Raw genomic sequence first — 8002 nt, 5'->3', positions numbered from 1 at the left:
ATTTCACAACTCAGTGGGAGTGATTCGTATTCTGCAGGGGAAGTGGCCCACACTACCCAATTATATGTCGCTCTCCTATTAGTGTAAGAAGAGCGATTTGTGCTCACATATATTGAGCATTAGAATTATGTTTGTGCATGTTTGCGTGCTCAAAAAAAAAAATTTTTTTTTTCTGTACATTTTTTGTGTATTTTCTTTCTATTTTGAATATAATGGTGAATATAAAACTGTTCAAAAAAAGAGAAAAGAAAAGCAGTTCAAAAGAAGAGAAACAAAAAAACACTTGAAAAAAAAGAGTAGGTATGAGTCCGCCCCCCTTTTTTTTGCGCACATTCAAATGGAGGAGGGGGCGGAAGGGAAGGATGATAATTTTTTTTTTTTTTTTTTTTTTTTCCAACGCACCCTTCTTTGTTGTTGTTGTTGTTCTTTTTTTTATTGAACTATTATTAATACTTATTCCTTCCCTTCTTTTCTTTTTTTTTCCTTCCTCCCTCTTTTTTTTTTAATTTTTTACACATAAATATTCTTTTGAGAAGTGGATCAGCACTTTCCCTTTCTCTCCTTTCCTCGCCTTGTTTGGAATATCCTTTCCCTTCCAATGCAGAGAGTTATTCAAAAACATACACAAATGGAAGCGAAAAATAAGAAAAATTTAAAAAGGGAAGGACGGGAGGAAGGGAAAAAAAGTCCCTTTGTCCTTTTGCACACTGCATACACCGCGCATAGCCCCCCCTTTTATATTAAGTGGGAAGGGAAGGAGGAAGGAGGAAGGAGGAACGCATTACGCATTTAAAGTTACACATTTAATATGGTACAGTCCAATGTGATGTTACATTACATACGTTGATAACTAATATTCCTGCGATTCGATCTATTATTATTCGTTTTTCTGTTTGTAGATTGTGCGCCATATTCGATGGAACTTATTTTTGAATTGTCCATTGATTCGAATGTGGAGTCACCTAATGTAGAGTCTATTGTCGACATATCTATAGAAGAAGTTTCTGTTAGAGTATCAAAGTTTCGTTGGATCGTGGATTTTCCACTTCTTCTGTTCCGTCTACTCCTGCTTCTGTTCCTTCCTCCGCTACTGTTTTTCCCAAATTGGTTGTGGAACCAAGAAGGTAGTGGGGAATACTGAAGGGTTAAAAGGGAATGAAGGAAAAAGGAAGAAGAATGAAATAAGGGAAGAGTAGAAATATGTACACATATATACATATATATATATATATATGCAATTATATGTATGTATATATATTTATGTATATGTGTATGTACATATGTATATATATGTTATATATATATGGACGTATATGTATGTGCATATACATATATGCACATATATATAGCTCTATTATAATTATGTTAATTATACTTTATATAAAGCATAAGCGAGTGCTGGGAGGCCCACTACAGGAAGTATGGAAGAGACAATAGGACCTACAGCTGCAGGGGCATCACTACTAACTCCGGAATGGGCTCCAGCTGCCCGTTCAGTTGGTGGTACAGTTACTTCATTACAGTGTAATTTCTGCAGAAACTCTTCCTTACAATATTTTCCAGCTGCTCCTTCCGCGCTTGCCGCCGCACGAAGCGGGTTACAATAGGAACCACTCTTAGGTGTCCCGTTATCCTTGTCACAATCTGCTCCTATAGTAGAACATGCTGATTTAATGTTTTCTAGATGTTTATGATAGGTTGTATCACAAGTCTTTGTACCACCACCGTCACCACTAACACCATCATTCCCTAACTGCGTTAATAAAATTTGGTAGTCCTGTTTGTAGTCGAAATGTATTTTCACATGGGGGAAAATATCATCTTTTATATCCTCGTATATAATGTCACAACCATTTTCTGCGCCAGCAATTCCTCCTCCAGGAATACCTTTAAATTCGTCATATATTGTTTTCATAATACTCAAAAATGATTCGTTCACTTTAAATTTGTTAATTAATATGTCCCCTAACCAATAATAAAAGAAAGTACACTCTGGACTATAGCGAAAAACTGATGTTCCCAGTGCATATCCGTAGCACCATGCTTTTACTATCTGATCTGCATAAGCTTTGACACTTTCGTGCGCGCCCAATTTACTTTCTAATGCAGTCTTTGTACTATCGAACCAAGGACAAAATGTGCTACCATAACTCAACCCTTCATCAAATTTACTATATGTTTTTTTTGAAGTTAAGAGATTTAAATCCGTTGCCTATTAATGTAATGAGGAAAATGTACATGCTCCTGTGTATGCCACATTTTAATTTATTATGTTGCACATACAGAATATTATATTTATTATATTCTTGTGTCCACTTCGGATAAAAGGATTAACGAACCCCCAATGGTGTCCCTTTTCCTGGCGATGCCTCTCCTACCATGGTAGTCACGTTTTATATGCGTGTTGTTTCATCAACCCTTCCTCCTTCTTCTTCTTCTTCTCATATAATCTACTTTTTTTTAAGAAAGAAATGGAATGTGTTGTTCATGAATAAAGTACTAACTATATGATAACTCCTGCCCGTTCTATAGATAAGAATATTAAATATATCTCATTTCTTCTTCTTTTTTTTCCTTATAATCAGCTTTTTTAAAGAAGGAATATGTGTTGTTGTTCACAAAATGGAATGTGTGTTCTTCCTCTTATATATTTCCGAATCCGAAAAAAAAGGGGGAAGCGGAAGTATTAACGAATAGGGAAGGATTTGGGGGGAGGAAGTAATGGATGTAAACTTTTCCTTTTCTCTCATATCTTTGCTTGCTTCCTTCCTTCCTTGCACTGCATTTATTTATTTACATTATAATATTATTGCATTGTACATTGGGACTGATTGTTTGTGAAGTTGTTTGTGATTGTGTTCGTTTGGAATGTTATATTATTACTTATAAACCTCTACCCATACGTATATAGGAGAAGGCCGGAACATGTTTTTTTTTTTTTTTTTTTTTTTTTTTTTTTTTTTTAAATGGGAAATTTTTTAGGATGTATTCTATTCATTAATATTCCTCCCATTATTTTTTTAAAGGGAGATTATTATTAGAAGTTTTTAGCATGTGTCATATTGTATGCAGTTAATATATACACAGAGAATACTCTTCCCCTCCTTTTTCTATATATGAGTATATTTATACCTATTGGAATAGTTCAATTTTATTGGATAAATTAAGTACATACAGCAGATAAAGGAAGTGTACATATGTTATACAGGAAGGAGATGGAATTGTGTGTTGATTATGTGTACTAAGAAGGAAGGCAGGAATATATATACGTATATTTTCATATTTTTTTTATAGTAATACTTTTCCTTCCTTGTAACGTACACGCCCACGCCAAACCTTCCCTTCTTAGATCCTCAGAACTCTTCCTTCCTTCCCCCGTTAGATCTTCCATGCTTTCTTATAAAATGAAAAATTCTTTCTTCCTTCCTTTCTTAGACCCTTCCTCAGAACCCTTCCTTCCTTCCCCCGTTAGATCTTCCATCCTTTCTTATAAAATGAAAAATTCTTTCTTCCTTCCTTTCTCCTTTCCTCCTAAAATGAAAAATTCACTCCACTCCTTCCATTAAAATGTAATTTTCATTTCCTCCTTTCCCTTCTAAATTGAAAATTTTACTTCCTTCCTTCTAAAATGAAAAATTCCTTTCCTCCTACAATGAAGAATTCCTTGTATTTCCTTTCCTTCCTTCTCCCTTAGGAAGGAGGAAGGAAGTTGTTACCTTCCCTTTCCTTCAGGAAGGAATGTTGTTCCTTCTCTTGCTGAAGAAAGAATTGTTGCTCCTTTTCCTTCCTCAAGAAGGAATTGTTGTTCCTTCCTTGATGAGAAGGGATGATGTTCCCCCACTACAACACTTCCTAAAAGGGGAGGTGAAGGAAAGGAGGGGATGATGTTCTCCCCACCACTACAACCTCCCTCAAAAAGGGGGAACATTACGGAGGGGGGAGGAGGTTTCCCCACTACAACCACCTAGGATATTCCTACAACCTTCTAGAAGGATGGGGGGATGATGTTCTCCCCACCACTACAACCTCCCTCAAAAGGGGGGATTTCACACCCTCCTAAAAGGGGGAGTGGACAGGTTTCCCACACACATCCTCCTAAGAAGGAAGGATGGGGCGGGAAGGTAATGTTCCCCACCACTACAACCACCCCAAAAAAGGGAAGTGGTTCTCACTATGATCCCCTCAAAGGGAGGATGAGGGAGGCACTTCCCTTTAATAGTCCGTTCGGATGGGGGGCATTCTATCATTATAAGGGGAGAGGGGGGGAACGGCGTTCTACATAAAGGATCTCTTTTCCAAGGTTGTCCATTCCTGTTTTTATGGAAGTAGGGACAGGAATATTCTTCCTCCTTCTTACACTACTGAAGGAAAAGCATGAATATGGCAATACCATTTAGTTGTGGATCATGGTACTCCTACATTCCAGGGAAGTAGTGTACGTATATGTACCTTTACTATTAGTAGGGTGTGTGTGTATGTGATGTGTTTGTTTGTTTGTGTATATGCACACTATTACTATATTGCTCATACAGTGCTTGCTCTATTTCCTACATATATATATAATATTCATTGTAGTTACAAGTATTGTATTCACAAATATTATAGTCACACATACATATATATATATATATATCTTCATACATATATATCTACATACACATATACCCCATATATATACACATATGTATGTGTACACATATATATATATATATATATATATGTAGATAAGTATATATACACACATATACATACATATATATATACATATACATATGCATATATATGTATATATATAATAAGGATGCATCACCATAGTGCATGATGCTCAGGTACTATTATTCAGTTCACATATTCCAATTGGACCGCTCATCACTTATAAAGGGGGAAACTATAAATGGAAAAGATCCACATGACCTGTATTTTGCAGACCCCTGCCCCTATATATTATTCACCATTCCATAAATTACAATGTATGACACAACATAAATAAGGATAATAATGGTACACAATGTACACATATATATATATATATATATACATATATATATATGTATGTATGTATATATGAAATTAATGCCTTCTTCATGTTGTGCTCATACCAGAAATTGGAAGAAAGGAAAAAAAAAGAAAAGAAAAGGGAAGAAGAAAAAAAGAATTACTACTCTTTGCTAATATAATCATATAAACGGAAAGAGTAAAAGTGTACTTTGTAGAAGATGTTACTATAAATGAGCAAGCACATATATATTTCTCCTTCCTCCTTCCCCCATATATATATAATTAATTCAATTCTCTTTAAATACATGTGGTTCTTATTCCACATATATATATATATATGTGTTCCCGCATCCTTCCACTATATATAATTTGCACAATTCCTTCCCCCCCTATATAGAATTAATTCTGCTCTATTAGTTGAGCTATTTAATTATATACAAAAATGTAATCTATACACTCGGCGTGGAGGGGAAATTCCTCCATATATATATATATATAAACTATACTATATATATATGTGCATGTGTCAACAACTTCTTAATAATCACCATTTAAGGGAGAATGAACTATGCAATAACAACATGCATGCTAAAAATTCTTCTTCAGGTCAAAAGAAAAAAGGAATTTACGCCCCTTCCTTTCTTCCTTCCTTCCTCATATTGATAACAAATAAGTGAAGTAAATAATAATAATAATATCATATATTCCAAACAATGACCATACACAATACGCAATACAATAATGTAAGAATAAAAAAGTATAAAGAAGGAATGATTTAAGGAAGGAACGTATAAAGAAGGAATGATTTAAGGAAGGAACGTATAAAGAAGGAATGATTTAAGGAAGGAACGTATAAAGAAGGAATGTGTAAAGAAGGAACGTGTATAAGAGAAAAAAAAAATTTTTTTTTTAATTACATCTGCTCTCTCTTTCTGTTATTCTTATTTCATTTGGGACCCTGTGCTTAGTTGTTCCTTACATTTTCTTTTTGTTTTTTTTTTTTGTTTGTTCATTATATATATATATACATATATAAATGCTATATATGTACACGTATTAAAGGAAGAAAAAGGTAAAAAATATTTTACGGCAGACATTTTGTACTTTCCTCCCTTTTTTTTTTTTTTGTGTTATAATCATTGTTGGAAGGGGAGCAAATTTCCTACACATGTATGTTCTGTATAAATATATAAGCAGAACAATTTGTAATACAAGTTTATTTTATACAAAAGCACACACCTATACACCATGTCCGAAACCGCACCAGCAGAATCTACAGGAGGAAAATATCTAAATGTACATTTCGTCCTCTGTTTAAAATGATTACATACATAAATATATGTGTGTGCGTGAGTAATAATTTATTTACATAATATAATAAAAAAAGAGGTGAAAGGGTACAGAAAGAAATATATATATTTTACTAACCATATTTATAGGGAGCTACCTTAAAAGTGTTGGAGTCGAAATTACGTCTCTATGGTGCGTTCGATAAAGTTCCGGAATACTGTAGTTTCAATAATGGAGAACTTGGAAAAGCAAGGAAAAAATTAGATTCGTGCCAGGAAATTAAAGAGGAAGCCGAAGATATTGCCAAAGTATTGTGTTTCGTAACTACAATGAAGAAGCAAGAAGAGGAAGACACGGAGCAAGAGGAGATCGAAGAAGTGTTGGGGGTGGGACAGGAGGAAGGGGAAGGAACGGGCGAAACGGACGAACCTTTGCCCATTGCATGGTGTGATTTCTTATATTATTGGCTTGGGAATGAGGTATGGCCAAAGGTGGAAGGAAATGGTAGTAAATTTTTAAATATTATGGAAAAAATTTATGAGGCATTGAAAGAATTTAAGGTTAAAGATAATTGTAAACTTTTATACGCCGACACTGAAAACATTACTGAGGACACTTTTGATAATTGGAAAACCGTCCATGACTTCTCCTTTGACTATGAAGGAATAAAGCAAAAATTGAAAGACTTTGACAACTCCTGCGATGAAAAATATTTCCAGCATCTGGACCAAGCTAAAACAGCATTTGAAGCAATAAATAAAGATTGTAACGGTAAAACGAATTCATATTGCAAAGAGTTCAAAAATAAATATGAAACGAGCGATGGTCAGAAGAACCCACTAACCTTAGCGGATAAAGGAAAAGAAGAAAGACGTGAACCGAAAGTTATAGTTCACAAAGACATTAAATTGGAATTAGAATATACAAAACAACATAAGGACGATGTTGCTTCGAGGAAGGCTAGCCGTAAAGCACAAGCAAAAGAGAATGCAGCACGTCATCAACGTAGTCGTCAGAAACCTGTTCCTGCTCATTCTATTCCCCTTAACCAGGTCAGTCCAACAACATCAACAACAATAATAGAAAATTAATCCACCCCTCTTCTTTTTTCTCTGTTTCGAATGAATATAAGCACATATTCTTTACGTAATATCTAATGTGTACAATAGTAAATTTAAAAATCTTGGAAGTGTATGGGAATATATGTATGCAAATTCCACTGAATTACATATTTATAGGCGGATCCATATTTGAGTCTATTACCCTCAAAAGATCTGTACGGGAGTTTAGACATTGGCTACGACTTATACAAACAGCATGCCGGATTTAGTCCAATAAAAGACAGTTTAAACGGTATATCAGACAGTTACCCAGAAGTTAAGGACTCTATAGATAAAATTGCAGGAGCCTGGTTCTATGTAACCAAAATGATGGGCAGCAGTAAGGGGTATACTTCATCTTATAATGAACGTTATAATTTCTTCTACTATTGGGTAGGAGATTTAATAATGAATAAATTAACGGATCCGAATTCATTCTCAAAAGTTATGACCGAAATCTGCACAAAATTACCAAAGGAAAATGGTACAAGTAAGTGCAAAATTTTGTATGAAAATATTAGCAAAGACCAGTTCCCACAAATGAAAAAAATATACGACCATTCTCAAGACTACAGCACTATTAAACAACGGCTGGAGCAATCTGGATCTCGCTG

This window comes from Plasmodium coatneyi, chromosome 8 (assembly GCF_001680005.1).
Source record: "Plasmodium coatneyi strain Hackeri chromosome 8, complete sequence".
NCBI lineage: Eukaryota > Apicomplexa > Aconoidasida > Haemosporida > Plasmodiidae > Plasmodium > Plasmodium coatneyi.
This window is presented reverse-complemented; position numbering follows the sequence as displayed.